This window comes from Zingiber officinale, chromosome 6B, assembly GCF_018446385.1.
Source record: "Zingiber officinale cultivar Zhangliang chromosome 6B, Zo_v1.1, whole genome shotgun sequence".
Lineage (NCBI taxonomy): Eukaryota > Viridiplantae > Streptophyta > Magnoliopsida > Zingiberales > Zingiberaceae > Zingiber > Zingiber officinale.
Window position 1 is genome coordinate 27,543,703 of NC_055996.1, and position 17,301 is coordinate 27,561,003.

The window sequence follows — 17,301 nt, forward strand, 5'->3', positions numbered from 1 at the left end:
ATAAATATCGACTTTGAAGCATACACTGCTCCAGACTTATTACACCATTTACTTTAATGGACTATGACCTCCTCTATAAACTCGGTACATGATCCAAACTCAGTCAACACTTCCCAAAGAAATTGGGCACAATAATCTCTCTTGCTCTTGAAGAAGAGGAAACTTTTGTTGATTGCCCTTTTGATAGTTTTCCTCTGGAATGGATCGAGCTTAAAATCAAACCAGTTAGACACCTCATCAAAATAAACATTAATGAAGTTGGAGGTTATAAGCAGAACTTGAAGACTATTCCTCTGATTCAGACATTGATTGGGAAGCGCTTCCAACACCAGAAGATCAGCTTAATCATTGGAGAGCTTCTATCCAGGGACTAATTGGGCTTGAGACAAAATCGAAGACCCTGACACTTACTTGCCGGCGAATCTTATACTGAAAAAATATATTGGCTGAAAGAGATGGGAACACAATTTTTTTTCTGATCACTTTTACCACTCAGCATGATACCTTGTTCCAACATTACCAACGCAAGACTAAAAGAGTAAGCAACAAATGACTAGCCAGCTCCAGCTCGAACTTACCAAGCAATCCTATACCGCACTCGTACTGCTACCCAGGCTAGTAGTCCCCAAGCTCCATCCTTAGACTCGGTTGGTGAATACAACCTTGAAAATATGATGGAACCTTAATCTGACATCGCAATGACGTGTTCTAGTACAGTAATTCCACTTACTAAAAAATATCAGCCATGGCGATTTCCAAACTCTATTCGAAAAGCATCTCCACCATTGAAAACATGGCTTGATTGTTTCTGGAAAGAAAATGAAATTAGGCACATTGAATTCTTAGGCAGCATAATTGGACAAGAAAAAATAACACTCCAAACTCACATAACTAGTAACTTTTGACTTATCCTAATAAGATGGAAGACATAAAAACACTCAGATCCTTTTTAGGATTACTTAATTATGTCAGACTATATTTAAAGGATATTGATAAAATTAGTGGCCTTTTATATAATAAAACCTCTCAAACTGGGCAAAGATATTTTAACCAACAAGATATAAATCTTGTCAGACAAATAAAAAACATAGTCCAACACTTACCAATGTTGAACACTTTCTTTAGACTCAGACTATTTAGTCATAGAAATTGATGACTGTGTAAATGGATGGGGTGGAGCATTATTTAGCAAACCTTCTAAGTACGATCCAAAAACTTTGGAATCTCTTTGTCGATATGCTTCAGGTAAATATAAGGAAAAGGGTCATCTTACTTCTTTGGATTGAACTTTTAGCATTAATTTACTGTCTAGAAGCTTTTATGCTCTTTATCTGTAGTGAACTTGAGATTACTCTTAGAACCGACTGCGAAATTATAGTAAAATATACTTGGATCCAAATGATGGATAAAATTAACAGATGCTATTCTTTATAAAGAATTAAGAATTAAATGGGAACATATCAAAGGAACTAATAATTTCTTAGTTGATACTTTATCTCGTTTACTAACTTAATTTTCTTCTTTCAGGATGGATAAACAAAAGAATGTCTATACTTATGGTTTTAAAACTATGAAATGTAGTATACATGAACTTCCTCAATACTCTAGGAAAGAAGATACTTTTCAGTTCTCTATCAGATCACAACTTAATCTAGTACAACAATGTCTGATTGACAATGTCTGGAATATCCCAGCTTCACCAAGAATAGCTAATCAGAAAATAGCTATTATTAATGTCCTTTCCAATTATTTCTTGACAATCTTACAAAATCCCTTGGGCAAAATAATTTCCTGGTATGCTATTTTGTCAGGTCCTTCTGCTGGACGATATGCTAATTGGGACGAAGTCAAAGTACTTTTACCAGAAGACAATAAGCCTTCCTATGAAGGCTTTTATTCAGTAGATGAAACTTTTGACTTACTGAGAACTATTTTGGGTCCAAATTTTATCATTAGCCAATTCCTACAAACCAATGGAAAGATACAAGAAGATAAGTCTTATTTAACGGTAGCAACACTTCCTACTCTTGTCAGACTTGATGTTGATTTATTATCCGTTGCACAAAAATCAATAACTTATCAATCACTTGAAATATTGCAAGCCAATAAAGGAAAAAAAGACACTTTATTTGCGGTCAATACTTTGACAGAAGATATACATATTTACATCTAAAGTTTGGGTAAATATTTTCTACTTATAAAATTAACATACTAATTGTATTATATATTTATATTTATATTTATTACATACCTGCTCAAACACTCCAATTGCGCTCATAGCCGGAAGCACTACAAGAGGCTAAGCACTTTAATAGCAAACTTTTGCAATTCTGGAGTATTTGCTCTATAACATTCCCACCATTCAGTTGGAGATAATGCTCTTCTGTGTCTAATTACCACATTCCTCCCAAATATCCCTTCTGCCTTTCGATATATAGAGAGTTGGGTAATGATTTTATCTTGCTCAGCAGCGCTTGAAATCAATCTCTCCATAATTTCAAACAAACCATTCACCACTTCTCCACATATATCTGAATCTGTGTATGAATAAAATATTCTGAATTCAAATAATGTCCTGCAACATGCAAAGACCGATGAAGTTGGCATTCCCATCTCGTATCAATGATCTCAAACACTTCTTTGTATTTCTCTTCTTTCTCCTTAAAGGCCTTTATAATTGTTTCTTTTGCCCTATCCATAGCCTCATAAGTATAGCCCATTGCAGGTTTTCTTTCCCCATCAACCAGTCTTAGAACACGGACTAAAGGGCCATATATCTTTAAAATATGCACAACATTGTCCAAAATCAAAGTGTCATGATGATTTTAGCTACCTTTTTTCCCGGCGCTTCTTTTGCCCATTTACTCTCCGTCGAATCCTATGAAATGAACATTTTTCTTAAATTTTACTTCTGTAGGTGCATCCTTTCAAGAGTGAGAAAAGCAATATCAAATCTTATGACACCTGCCCGACAAAGCTCTTTTTGTCATGTGAATTGCCTCAACATATTTACCATGCCTGGGCGAACATAAATGTAAGCATTCACACTCATTGCCTTCTTCAATGTTGCTTTAAAATCAAGCAATTTCCCAATATCTTCTAAGATCAAGTCGACGCAGTGAGCAACACAAGGAGTCTAATACAAGTGTTGCCTTTTTGCTTCTAATAATTTTCTTACAAAAGAAGTTAGAAAACTAGATAAGTTTAACATATATATGAAAAAGCATATTGATAAGAAATAATTAAATAGATTCTTACCAGCAAGCACATTGTTATTTGCACTATCCGTAACAATTTGAACAACATTTGCTTCTCCTACATGCTCCACAAATCGATCAAGCAACTGAAATATTTTCTCTCCAGTCTTTGCATAATCAGAAGCATCAACTGATTCGATGAAAACTGAACCGTTAGGAGAATTTACTAAAAAATTAATCAATGTCCTATGCCTTTTGTCTGTCCACCCATCTGCCATCAAATTACAACCATACTTGGCCCATTCTGTTTCACACGACTTAATGTAATCATTTGTCACACTATCAACAGTGTTTTTTAGAAAAGGAACCCGCACCTCATGATAACTAGGTCTTTTTAGACCTATACCATATTGGTCAACCAAGTCCAACATTAAAAGAAATCGCCGCATTATACATCCACTCAGTTATGACCATACAAGCTTTTTCCCTCAATTCTTTCTTGTATGCCTCATTTATAGTTTTTGCACGTTAGGAGCAAAATACGTATCCATTGGACCTATTTGTCTTGGCTTTTTTTTTTGCATATTCACTGATTTAGAACTTGTAGTTGTACTTATAGGCGGCACAACTTTAGCTCCAATATCATCCATATCAATATCATCACCAAGAGGGTCTACATCCTCAAAGTCCAATGTCGCAAGTTTAGAAAGATTACTTTTCTCAGTCTTTTTCTCCATGAAAATTTTAATTTCTTCACGTACATGAGGCGGACATCTTTTGCAAGTCGTAGTATTTCGAAACCCTCCAACAAGATGTTTTGCACGATAGATACCCTCTTTGGTAATTTTTTGACAAAAGTTACAAATCAAATCATTTTTGTTATTCGGATTAACTTTTTAAAAATAATTCCATCCAGGATTTTTTGATATATGTTGGGAGTATCACTACTACCTTATATATGTTGGAGTATCACTACTACCTTCTATGATAATTGAACAAGAAAATAGCCTGAAAAATCAAAAATAAAATAAAATCAACGCTGTATTAAAAAGAGAACAAAAAGACAAATGAAAAATAGGACAGCAGCCCGAACAGGACCAAAAATATAGCAAAAACGGACAGCACAACAAGAACACTGTACTTGTAATAGAAAAATTGGAAAAAAAACAAACAGGATAAAAAAATGAAAAAATAGGAAAAAAAACAAATTAATAATCGGACAGCAGCTGCAGTATGGATGAACATGATAAAAAATACAACAAAATGGACAGCACAGCAAGAACACTGTACCAGTAATAGAAAAATGAAAAAAAAAGAAGAAAAACAAGGTAAAAAAATGAAAAAACAAGGAAAAAACAAATGAAAAACTGGACAGCAGCACAAATCAACAAAATGGTAAAACAGGATAAAAAATACAGCAAAAACGGACAACAAGCCGGATTACAACCTGCAAAAATAGCAAAAACGGGAAGAAGAAAACAAAATCAGGCAGCAACAAGAACATGAAAGCAACTCAACGAGAAGAAAAAACAGAAAAAGAAAAAGAAAAGAAGATACAGAACACAGAAAAGAAAAGAAGAAGAAGAAACAAAGAAAAAGTGAAAACGAAAAAGAGAAAAAGAGAAGAAAAGAAATAACAGAAGAAGAAGATAATAGAAGAAAAACGAAGAAGAGAGGAAGAAGTGAAGAACAGAAAAACAAAAAAAGAAGGAAAAAACACATACCTGGGCGACAGCGCGACCCAGCAACGGCGGCGGCGGACGGTTCAGGTTTCTTCTTCTTAGTTCTTGCAATCTTTTCTTCTTCCCTTTTATCCTTTTCTTCTTCTTCTTGCGTTCTCTTCTTCCCTTCTTGCGTTCTTTTCTTCTCCTCGTGCCCTAATTCATGTTTTTTTTTGGTTAAGAATCTAGATATTGTTCACGATCGCGCCCGCGAACGCGCCTCATCGCGCCTTCGTTGAGGTGCGAAGGTGCCCTAGGCACGCCCAGGCGGCGCCTGTTGAACAACGCCTGCCTCGCGTGGGAAAAGCCATTTTTCCCGGTGCCTTGTGCCCCTGACGCCTCGGGCGTGCCTCGGGCGCGCCTTTAACAACACAGACTAAACCATTCTAGAGGTTGTCTATTAGGTGAGGCTCACTGGTGAGATTTAAAGAGAAGAAACAAAAATCCTAAGGTTTAGAGCAATTACCCACTCATATCCATTTAAACAAACAACAAACTCCTTAAACCAAACTTAAATTCAAATTCAAACTTAAACTTAAACTAAAACTATACTTAAACTTGATATCAGAGCCACCCCTGGACTTTAGGGTATTAAACTCTTGTATGAATATACCTTCATGGAAGTTAGATTATTTAGATCTTGCTTTAAAACCAAGAACTATAATAATTTTAGATAATAATAAAGACACGTGTTACATTAGAAGTAAAATAATGGTGCATACTTTACATTCTCATCAGGTTCACTTAAATTCTTTAACTGATTTACTTCTCAGTCTAGGATTGTATATAGAAACTCATTGTCAACTTCTAAAACAAAAAGTAGAAAACTTGGTTTTATACCACTTGCAACAACAAAAATTGGTATCCGAAGTCTTACGCAATCTGGATTACTTAAAAGCATCCCAAACTTTGGTAACGCAAACCGTACAAACTAAACTATCCCCTTTACATAAGGAAACCTAAAATTTAGACACAGACTCTAAACAACTATTACTTCAATCAAAAGATTTAATCGTAATCAACAAAACTCAACTTTATGCGAAACTTGAGACTTTACATCAGTTATGAGAAGAAATCAAATATGAATGAACAAATTGAAATATGAAAATTCACATTATGATGAAGTTGTAGACCACTACCAAAGAAGACAGTTATTGTCAAATAGAACTTACTGGGAAAGGAGATCAAATACAAATACAACAAAATAATACTATCATAGTCCTTCTCACTTCACTTCACTTCACTTGTAAGACTAATAAAACTTTTCCTTTTAACTTAGCTCTAGTTAGGCCTCGTAATCCGAACACAATAAGTCCTAAGTGAATATAATTGTGTTTTCTCATATATAAGGTTTTAGCGGCTTCTTCTGTCATTAAGCCAAGTTTAACTTTTCCTCCATCAGGAAGATGAAGAGCTTCTTGTCTGTGGTGTCGATATATAGATGTAAAAAAGTTTAAAATCCCTTGACTATAAAGTTTCTTGGGATTTAAGGTATTTAATTGTTCATTAGAAAAGATTGTTAAATCTTTATCAATATCAATGATCTCTTCTAAATTCTAATCAATTAAGACCTATAGTAGAAGTACTGTTTCTTTTGGTTAAAGAATCGATCCAAGAGGTTGTGTTGGCCTCAGTGGATCTCATAGAGTGATGACCAATAAAATGTGCAGTTCTTGTAAGACTCATTGGGTTGTTTATAGGTTAAAAATTTTGAAGTCACTAGTGGAGTCTTAGGAAGTGTTTTTCCTAATGATAACTGACTTAAGTCTTTATTAATTTTTGTAAATGCTTCTTTGAAATCATTGGAGTGTAAACCTCCCAAAATAAAGTTTTCTAATTGAAGGACTTTTATTTCTATTAGCGTTAATTTGTAATGAAGTGAAGTGAGTAGGGTTATGATAGTATTATTTTGTTGTATTTGTATTTGATCTCCTTTTCCAGTAAGTTCTATTTGACAATAACCGTCTTCTTTACTAGTGGGAAATTGTTGTGTAGTCTACAATTTCATCATAATGTGAATTTTCATATTTCAATTTGTTCATTCATATTTGATTTCTTCTCATAACTGATGTAAAGTCTCAAGCTTCGCATAAAGTTGAATTTTGTTGCTTACGATTAAATCTTTTGATTGAAGTAATAGTTGTTTAGAGTCTGTGTCTAAATTTTAGGTTTCCTTATGTAAAGGGGATTGTTTAGTTTGTACGGTTTGCGTTACCAAAATTTGGGATGCTTTTAAGTAATCAAGATTGCGTAAGACTTCTGATACCAATTTTTGTTGTTGCAGGTGGTATAAAATCAAGTTTTCTACTTTTTGTTTTAGAAGTTGACAATGAGTTTCTACATACAATCCTAGACTGAGAAGTAAATCAATTAAAGAATTTAAGTGAACCGGATGAGAATGTAAAGTATGCACCATGATTTTACTTCTAATGTAACACGTGTGTTTGTTATTATCTAAAATTATTATAGTTCTTGGTTGTAAAGGAAGATCTAAATAATCTAACTTCCTTGAAGGTATATTCATACAAGAGTTTAATACCCTAAAGTCCAGGGGTGGCTCTGATATCAAGTTTAAGTTTGAATTTGAATTTAAGTTTGGTTTAAGGTGTTTGCTGTTTGTTTAAATGGGTATGAGTGGGTAATTGCTCTAAACCTTAGGATTTTTGTTTCTTCTCTTTAAATCTCCACCAGTGAGCCTCACCTAGTAGACAACCTCTAGAATGCTTTAGTAGTCATTTGGTTTCTAACCCCGGTTATCTTCAGGTCTTACGGTAGCCTTCTTGTGGTTACCTGATTTAGCCAGCATAGGTTTTATAGAACTAAAGGTCTACGATTTTGTCTTCTCCCTTAGCTAGTTACATTTCTACAAAGGTATACTTCGATAAGGACTTTTGATTTAGAGATGAAGAAAGCAAAGCCCTAAGGCTTAGAGACAATATATTTACTCAGCCATGAATATACAGTACACAAACATATAATTTACAAACTGTTGAAAGAAAATTACACTACTATTTAGAGGTTTAGTAGGGCATTACAAGATGAGAGACAATAGTGAGTAGAAAGAGGAGAGGAGAGCTTCTTAGGAGGTGTGTCTGCTTCTCTTGTGTTTCGTTGCCTGCTTTGGAAGAGAGGAGAAAGGGGCTTTTATAGAGCTGAGGAGAGGGTTCCGAAGGATGACTCATACTGGCTGGAAGTGCTTCTGACCGTCATTGCTTACGTTGTAGTTGAGGTAGTGCTGCATGTACTTATGTTTTAGCGTTGAATGTCATCACTGCTTTCGTCATAGTTCCATCATATTTATGAGATTGGCTTCTTCAACAGAGCCCATAGAGGATGGCAATGCATATGTAGAAGGTGCTGATAGTGTTTTTGATTTCTGCTTATCAAACCATGCTATAGTTTTTTCTGATAAAATTGGCAAAGGGTTGCATGTTGAGTAGTATAGGCAAACGGAAAGAATACTGTGCCGAAGTTTTTTGGCCCATAAATTTTTTCAGTGAAGGTTTCACCTGCCAAAGTATATTCTAATGGATCTTGATAAGGATTCTAAAGCCAAGAACTTCCTTTTATAAAAGCTTGCCAATGCTTAAGTTGTTCTTCAAGTGGTTTCGAAGAGGTCCATTCTCTGTCTGAATGAGAAGGGTATTCCTCGAATGGAAGTAATTGAATATTAAGTTCTTGTACATCAAGTTTGATTATGTCTGGCTGGCTTAGTTTATAAGTTTCTCCATTCAGGAGCAGAATTATTAAAACTACATAAAACTAAAGCTTCTTTTTCTTCAAGTATATGTTGAACAATTCTCCCAACTAGTTGATGAAAAGTTTCTAGGGAATCCAATTCTTGTACCCAAAGTTATTATAAAAGTCCATAGTTCATTAAAGTAAAGGGAGTAATAAGTCTTCTTTGATACTGCTAGTGTTTAAATTGTTCATAATGGATATTAGCTTTTCCAAAAGAGTAAATTAACTGGCATATACAGCACAAGTCGGTCATGTCTGGTTTAGAACATTGAGGGAAAGTCTTGGTACAAGTAATTTTGTAAGTATATTCTTTCCCGTAAGTAATAGTGATTCCTGGCGTAGGATTTTGATGGAACCAGTTTAATGCTTCTTCAAGTTCTAGAAAGTGTTTGAAAGTAGAAGTATTACCTAAACTTTGGATGTAAGTACATATATCTTTTGACAAAGTATTGACAACAAATAAAGTGTCTTTTTTTTTCCTTTATTGGCTTGCAGTATTTTAAGTGATTGATAAGTTATTGGTTTTTGTGGAGCAGATAATAAATCAGTATCAAGTCTGTCAAGAGTAGGAAGTGTTGCTGCCATTAAGTGAGACTTATCTTCTTGTATCTTTCCATCGATTTGTAGTAATGGGCTAATGATAAAGTTTGGGCCCAAAGTAGTTCTCAGTAAGTCATAAGCTTCATCTACTGAGTAAAAGCCTTTATAGGAAGACTTATTGTCTTCTGGAAAAAGTACTTTGACTTTGTCCTTGTTAGCATATAGTCTAGCAAAAGGACCTGACAAAATAGCATACCAGGAAAACGTTTTGCCCAAGGGTTTTTGTAAGTTTGTCAATTAATAATTGGAAAGGGCATTAATAATAGCTATTTTCTGATTGGCTATTCCTGGTGAAGTTGGGATTTCCAGACATTGTTGTACTGGATCAAGTTGTGATCTGATAGAGAACTGGAAAGTATCTTCTTTACTGGAGTATTGAAGAAGTTCATGTATACCAAATTTCACGGTTTTAAAACCATAAGTACGAACTTTCTTTTGTTTATCTATCCTGAAAGAAGCAAATAATTAAGTTAGTAAACGAGATAAAGTATCAGCTAAGGAATTATTAGATTCTTTGATATGCTCTTATTTAATTCTTAATCCTTTGGATCCAAGTCCTTTTCGAGTGTCTTTAGTTTGTTGGCTATATTTTGTTATAGTTTCACAATCGATTGTGAGTAATCTCAGGTTTACTATAGATAAAGAGCATAAAAGCTTCAGGATAGTAAATTATTGCTAAAAGTTCATAGTCCAAAGAATAAGATGACCCTTTTCCTTATATTTACCTAAATCATATCGGCAAAGAGATTCCAAAGTTTTTGGGTCATACTTAGAAGGTTTGCTAAATAATGCTCCACCCCATCCATTTTTACAGCCATCAGTTTCTATAACTAAATAGTCTGAGTCTAAAGGAAGTGTTTACATTGGTTTTGATTTGTCTGACAAGATCTATATCTTGTTGGTTAAAATATCTTTGCCTAGTTTGAGAGATTTTATTATATAAAGGGCCATTGATTTTACTAATATCCTTTAAATATGGTCTGACATAATTAAATAATCCTAAAAAGGATCTAAAGTGTTTTAATGTCTTCCATTTTATCAAGAAAAGTTAAAAGTATACCAAGGTTCTAAAATTCGCTAGGCGCTAGTCGGGCGGCAGACCAGTGCCTAGCGCCTAGGCCGCCTAGGCGGGGACTAGGCGCCGCTAGGCGGATTCCTCGGTATCCCTTGTTTCATGTGGACTGTGGACAATGTTATATGTAACTCTAAATGCTGTTTTAAACAATTTCATAGCAATGAAGATCTAACTATGTATGTTGAAATAAATACATATTTTCCAATACCAAAAAATGAACATGCAGTAAGTTATCATAATCATATAGTAAACAGTAGAACATTGGAAAATAGTAGCAATAGTTCAATTCAAGATTACAATGCATTGTGAACTAGTAACCACTAAGCAAAATATAATTGTTAAATAACATAAATCATGTCTTAACAAAATGAGTTCAAAATTACACAACTAATAATATCTCATAGACTCATATTTATTCTGCTTCTTCTTCTCCATAATTTTCAATAACTTATTCTTCATCGGACACAAACTCAATATCATTATTGTGATCCTCGTCTTCTTCTTCGGATTCAAAATCATCTTCATGGAGTTCTCTCACTCTGGAGCTTCTTCGGGGTTGTAGATTTTCATCTGCTCCACTTGCTTCATCAACCATTTGCCAAGTGAGCCCGGAACCTAGTTCAACTTCATCATCTTCCCCACCATCCACAATCCAACCTTGTGCATTTGAAGCATCTTTTGCAAGAAGGACATCAACATTTCTTTCTTTTTTTCTTTTTTGTTTGTTCAACAATCTAGCATTAAATTCTGGGTTGTTAAAGGCGCGCCTCAAGCGCGCCTGAGGCGTCAGGTGCACAAGGCGCTGAGGAAAGCGCCTTCAACAGCGCGAGGCGGGCGCCTGGGCACGCCTAGGGCGCTTTCGCGCCTCACAGAAGGCGCGATCGAAGCGCATCGCGCGATCGTAGGGCATCGCGCGATCCTTCCCGTTCACGATTTCTAACCAAAAAACCATTTCAAACTTAATTTGGTTTGGAATTAGGGCACGGAGAAGAAAAGGGAAGAAGAAAATAACGGAAGGAGAAGAAGAAACCTTGCTGAAGAGTCGCGCCATCCTCCACTGCCGCCGCCGCCGCTGAGTTGCTTCCGTCGCTGCCCAGGTATGCGTTGTTTCCTTCTTTTTTTTTTTGTTTTTCTTCACTTCATCTTCTTCTTCTTTTGTAATCTTCTTCGCTTCTGTAATCTTCTTCGCTTCTTCGCTTCTGTAATCTTCTTCGCTTTGCTTCTTCGCTCCTCTTCGTTTTCTGGTTTTTATTTTTTTTTTTTTCTTTTGTTCGCGTTTTCACTGTTCACTTTCGTTTCTTCTCTGTTATATCTTCTTCCTCTTATTTCGTTTTTGTTTTTTCCCTTCCCGTTGAAGGCAAGACAGCAGACAGCAGCATTCTTTTTGTTTTTCCCTTCCCGTTGACAGCAAAGCAGCAGGCAGCAGCAGTTTTGTTTTTTGTTTTTTTCCCTTCCCGTTGACAGCTGCTGCTGAGTTGTGATGCTGTCCCATTTCTGCTGCTACTGTGATGCTGTCCCCTTTTTTTTATTTTGCTGTTTTCTTTTTGTTTTTTTGTTTTATGTTGCTGGGACTAAAAAATTGTTGCTGCTGTCCCTGGTACTTTTAGCTAATTAAAATAATGTGCAAACAATGTGCTTGTTGGTAATGTGATGTGCAAATATTTTTTCTCTCTTTTTGCATAAGCAATTCAAGCATGTGATGTTGTCTCTATTTTTTCTTTTTATTTTCCTATTTTTCTATTGCTGGTACCAGTGGTACAGTACTTTTCTATTATTGTTGATACTAGGTACAGACATACAGTAGTTTACCATTCCATTAATTCATTAATTTTTTTTATTTTGTTTTTAATTTTTTAGGTTATTTTCTTGTTCAATTATCATGGAAGGTAGTAGTGATACTCCAACATATATATCAAAAGATCCGGCATGGAATTATTTTCAAAGAGTTAATCCGAATAACAAAAATGATTTGATTTGTAACTTTTGTCAAAAAGTTACAAAAGGAGGTATCTATCGTGCAAAACAGCATCTTGTTAGAGGGTTTCGAAATACTACGACTTGCAAGAAATGCCCGCCTCATGTACGTGAAGAAATAAAAAATTTCATGGAGAAAAAGGCGGAGAAAAGCAATCTTTCTAAACTTGCGACATTAGATTTTGAGGATGTAGACCCTCTTGGTGATGATATTGATATGGATGATATTGGAGCTAAAGCTGTACCGCCTATAAGTACAAGTACAAGTTCTAGATCAGTGAATATGCAAAAAAGACCAAGACAAATAGGTCCAATGGATACATATTTTGCTCCTAATGTGCAAAAAATGGTTGAAAGTAGAAAGGGTAAAGAGAGACAAACTACGATAAATGAGGCATACAAGAAAGAACTGAGGGAAAAAACTTGTATGGCTATAACTGAGTGGATGTATGATGCGGCAATTTCTTTTAATGCCGTTAACTATTCAAGCTTCAAAAGGATGTTGGACTTGGTTAGCCAATATGGTGTAGGTCTAAAAGGACCTAGTTATCATGAGGTGCGAGTTCCTTTTCTTAAAAAGGCTGTTGATAATGTGACTAATGATTACATTAAGTCGTGTGAAACAGAATGGGCAAAGTATGGTTGTAGTTTGATGGCAGATGGGTGGACAGACAAAAGGCAGAGGACATTGATTAATTTTTTAGTGAATTCTCCTAAAGGTTCAGTTTTCATCGAATCGGTTGATGCTTCTGATTATGCAAAAACTGGAGAGAAAATATTTCAGTTACTTGATCGATTTGTGGAGCGTGTAGGAGAAGTAAATGTTATTCAAGTTGTAACGGATAGTGCAAGTAACAATGTGCTTGCTGGTAAGAATTTATTTAATTTTTTCTTATCATTATGCTTTTTCTTATATATGTTAAAATTATCTAGTTTTCTAACTTCTTTTATAGGAAAATTATTAGAAGCAAAAAGACCACACTTGTATTGGACTCCTTGTGCTGCTCACTGCGTCGACTTGATCTTAGAAGATATTGGGAAATTGCCTGATTTTAAAGCAACATTGAAGAAGGCAATGAGTGTGAATGCTTACATTTATGTTCGCCCCGGCATGGTAAATATGTTGAGGCAATTCACAAGACAAAAAGAGTTTTATTGGGCGGGTGTCACAAGATTTACTTCTGCTTTTCTCACTCTTGAAAGGATGCATCTACAGAAGCAAAATTTAAGAAAAATGTTCATTTCAAAGGATTGGACAGAGAGTAAATGGGCAAAAGAAGCGGCGGGGAAGAAGGTAGCTAAAATCATCATGACACTTAGATTTTGGAGCAGTATTGTGCATATTTTAAAGATATATGGGCCTTTAGTCCGTGTTCTGAGACTGGTTGATGGCGAAAGAAAACCTGCAATGGGCTATATTTATGAGGCTATGGATAGGGCAAAAGAAACAATTATGAAGGTCTTTAAGGAGAAAGAAGAGAAATACAAAGAAGTGTTTGAGATCATTGATAAGAGATGGGAATGCCAACTTCATCGTCCTCTGCATGCTGCAGGACATTATTTGAATCCAGAATATTTTTATTCATACACAGATTCAAATATATGTGGAGAAGTGGTGAATGGTTTGTTTGAAACTATGGAGAGATTGGTTTCAAGCATATCGAAAGGCAGAAGGGCTATTTGGGAGGAATGTGGCAATTAGACATAGAAGAGCATTATCTCCAGCAGAATGGTGGGAATGCTACGGAGCAAATACCCCAGAATTGCAAAAGTTTGCCATTAAAGTGCTTAGCCTCACTTGTAGTGCTTCTGGTTGTGAGCGCAATTGGAGTGTATTTGAGCAGGTATGTAATAAATATAAATGTAATACTATTAGTATGTTACTTTTATAAGTAGAAAATATTTTTTGTTATTTTGTTATACTTATTGTGATTTTTGACATTTTGTAGATTCACAGCAAAAAAAGGAATAGGCTAGCTCAGCAACGCTTAAATGATTTGGTATTTGTGAAATACAATCGTGCCTTAAAACTTCGGTATGACGCACGGGATAAGATTGACCCCATCTCTTTGATAGATATTGATGATAATAATGAATGGTTGATGGGTAGAATGGATGGAGAAAGTGATAATGAAGAAGATGAGTTGGTTTTTGAAGGTGATGACTTGACATGGGATGTCGTTGCTAGGGCTAGTGGAGCTGAAGAGCCTGAATATTGTACTAGAGGAAAAAATATTGCATCCATGACCTCTAGTTCACATGTTAGGCCTAAACAAGTCGAGAAGGGAAATACATCTTCCTCTATGAGACACTCATCTCTAAGACTTCGAGATGAAGAAGAAGAAGAAGAAGAAGAAGAAGAAGAAGAAATTGAATCTGAAGAAGATGAAGATAAAGAAGAAGAAGAATACAATGAGGATGATCTTGAGCTTGATGATTAATTTGACTTATTACGCTTGTTTTGATGAACTTTGTTAGTTTAAATTAGAAAGTTGAAACTTGAAAGTTTGAAACTTTTATTAATTTTATCACGGTGTTGTTTTACTTGTTATATTTGATATTGATGATGTTGCTTTACTTATTATATTTGATATTGATGTGTGTGGAATATTAATAGTTATCATATTTGATATATTTTATAAGTGTGTCAATAGTTTAGTAGTCATCAACCTCATGTTCAAGAGGCGCGCGCCTCAGGCGCGCCTCACGCCTCGGGCTCTATGAGCCCTTTGCGCCTCGGTGCGCCTCGCGCCTCTAACAACACTGATTAAATTGGACAAACACTAGATTGTTCAACCTGTTGGCATCCAATCTATTTCTTTTCTTTGTGTGAATCTAAAAAAACAGAGAAAATAAATACTATAGTTAGTACCTGAATATACAGTATAGACGTTAAAAATTATAACTAATTTAATTAAAGAGTAGACTGAAAGTTTAAAATTTACTCCTTCAAATGTACTCCAATTTCTTTTACACCCAGATGAACTTGTAGTTAATGAAAGTATCCTCAATGCCACCCTTAGCAAGTTAGGTGTGTGAGCACCGTATATACTCAACCATGCACATGGATCAAATGTATCATCATTTTTTTCACATGCTTTTGCTGCCAATGTTTTTCCAAATAACCCAGTCTTATTTCTATATTTTGAAAATTCCTTGTTAATAATTGTATCTTGTAAATCTAACTCATTGGCATGCAAAGTTTTCATGCATTCAAAAATCCCCATCGTGACCTCCTCATAAAGAGCAATCGAACTATCTTTGTAGTAAAAATAAGGATTCAACAAAAATGCAGTGGTATACAATGATGTATCAAGTCTATCCTTCATTTTTGACTCAATAATGACTATGATAGGCTGATAATTTGATTCCACGTTATTCAGAGCCACCTTGATATCTTCTTTAGCTTGAGGAAGCTCCCCATATAGAAACCCCATTGATGGCTTTCTATCTCCATCTACCAATCGAAGAACTCTTACCAAAGGAGTAAATATTTTCAAACAAAGTGTTACACCATTCCAAAAATTCATGCTCATCACTGTAGAGTAAGCTAATTTTCCTTTGTTTGTTTTTGACCATTTACATTTCTCCTACATATCACTTGTAAACATGGCCCTTAAACTAGCTTTTTTTTCAATCAAACTTTACAATGTGAGGAAATTTGATGCAAACCTGGTAACTCCTGGTCGGACTATGTCTCTCTTCTTCGTGAAACTTCTCATCAATGATAAAGTCTTATGGTGAGCATAGATGAAAATGGTAAAAGCCTTGGACTGCTCAATCACCTTTTTATATCGTGGAAGTTTGCCAATACTTTCAAGCATGAGATTAATAGTGTGAGTTGCACATGAACTCCAAAAGATCCCGGGTCGTTTTTCTCTCATCAATTTAGCTGCAGCCATATTGTTGGTGGCATTGTCGGTAACAATCTGAACAATATTCTGAGCTCCTACTTGTTCAACACACTTGTCAACATACTCAAAAATAAGTTCAGTGTATGTGCCTCTTTGAAGACTCCTTAGACTCTAAAAATGTAGTACCCTCCTTGCAATTAACACAAATTTAAGATGCTTCTTCTTTTCTATCACTCCATACATATGTCATGATCGAGCATCCATTCTTTGCCCATTCTTCTTCATGTTGTTTTGTTCTTTCAACTTGACTTTCGATAGTGGCTCCCTAAGTTGATATTGAGTTGGAGGCTTGAATCCTGGTCCAAATTGACCCACTGCCTCCATTAGTTGCTTGAAGCTATCATTATCAACAACATTGAATGAGATTCCATTTTCATAAACCCATCTCCCAACATATTGTTGAACTTGTTGAGTTCTCTCTTTGAAAAGAGCCTCATTTATATTTTTTTGCCGAAGTACTTTACTTCCACTAGAGCCTACATTTTCTGGAGCAATTGCCGATGCATATCTGTCCATGGGGCCAAGTGGAAGAGGTTTTTTAACTCCATCCATCCCTTCAATTTCAAGACCTTCTTCTTCATCTACGGAAATAGCCACCTCTGCTCTACAACTTTGTTCTTCCATTATTTGTTCTTCTTTCTGTTCCTCCCTTCTAAAATAGCCTGTTTGCACTTATTTTTGTCTTCTTGAGATGTTTTTCGACAACCCGATACATTTCCAGGTATATTTCCAATGTGCTCCTTTATCCTATACACTCCTCCTGACATTGCTTTTCCACATAACTTATATTTAATTTTGTCGAGGTTCTTAGGATCAATCAATATTCCAAACTCCCATCCGATGTCATTTGATTTTCTTCTAAGAATTCCGGATTCGGGTTGAGTGACAGATGCTGTCGAAGATGGATTGCTTGTCATTGATAACAGATAATCTGAAGGAAAAAATTTATATATAACAAGACATAATATGATAATAAAATTTAATTATACCATATAAATATACAATACAAAATTATGAAAATATGAAATATAACATTAAGTCATTAACAAGTCTGAGAATATTTTTTTATATATCTTAAT

The 17,301-nt window shown here is 35.2% G+C and overlaps 1 protein-coding gene across 4 annotated transcripts in view; it reads left to right on the forward strand.

The window, feature by feature from the left end:
• LOC121992296 (cation-chloride cotransporter 1) overlaps nt 1–17,301 on the forward strand; it is a 51,718-nt gene that overhangs the window by 26,942 nt on the left and 7,475 nt on the right. The window lies entirely within an intron of this gene.